The following is a 935-nucleotide window of genomic DNA, read 5'->3' on the forward strand; positions in this document are numbered from 1 at the left end:
CGGAGCTGCTGTATACCTTCAACTGCATAATAAGTCAGACACACTCAGGCTAAACAAAAATACTGATGGTTAAAAGAACTGACATCAAACTTTTAAAAAAAACAGATATGAGTTCAAATAATAATAATGAAATAAAGTGTTCAGTTCAACAGGAATCAAATGGAGAACAACAGTACAATCATTCGAAGTAGTGGCTCCCAACTGATGGGTTGTGGTCCAAAATTGGGTCATAGTTTCTTTCTCAATGGACTACAGGTAACTTGTGAACATGTCATCTGATGAATATGAAGATCAGAGAATAAAAAAAGCAAATGTATCCTAAATAAGCAACAATGATTTTAACTGAAAGCTTCTGTCACAAGTGTAAAAATGACTGATGATATTTGACTCTCTGATGATCTGAAGTTGGTGTGAAAGTTGTTGATCAGTGCAGTCTCGCATCAGCAGGACGTCCTTCTACATTTTCATACTGGACATCGCCATCATTATTCACCTGGAAAATGAGACACAACACATGAGATTATGAAAAAATGTTTCAAGGGAACAAACCAGAGATTCTGCAGCCTCTGTGGTCACAGAGGTAACATTTTTAAAAACTCACATTGCTGTCGACATGCAGCGCTTTTGTGTTCCCTGAGGGAAAAAATAAAATGAAAAAGCAGCATTAGAAATAAAAATGTATGATTTATATTAAGCAATTTTACCAAATTATGATCTGAATTTCCTCACATGTAATTCTGATGACAAGAACGGTGATTATGATCATCAGGATCAGTCCTGCGATACGCAGAGTCAGCATGACGTAGCTCAGAGGAGACCAGCCTGTTGGATCTGTTGAACATGGTTAAGAAAAAAAAAACATGTTAGTAAATAAGAACAATTTGAATCCCCTGCAGAACAAAATAACTATGTTGCACATTTTCTTATCGTCACAT

General features: G+C 36.0%; 1 long non-coding RNA gene across 1 annotated transcript; it reads right to left on the minus strand.

Moving 5' to 3' along the window:
- Positions 1-6: 6 nt before the first annotated feature.
- LOC121940803 lies at positions 7-833 on the minus strand. The gene is made up of 3 exons (XR_006105695.1): positions 730-833; positions 602-633; positions 7-493 (listed from the first exon to the last, which is right to left on the minus strand). It is a non-coding gene; the product is annotated as an uncharacterized LOC121940803 (long non-coding RNA).
- Positions 834-935: the final 102 nt, after the last annotated feature.

Source organism: Plectropomus leopardus, unplaced genomic scaffold, assembly GCF_008729295.1.
Source record: "Plectropomus leopardus isolate mb unplaced genomic scaffold, YSFRI_Pleo_2.0 unplaced_scaffold94253, whole genome shotgun sequence".
Classification (NCBI taxonomy): domain Eukaryota; kingdom Metazoa; phylum Chordata; class Actinopteri; order Perciformes; family Serranidae; genus Plectropomus; species Plectropomus leopardus.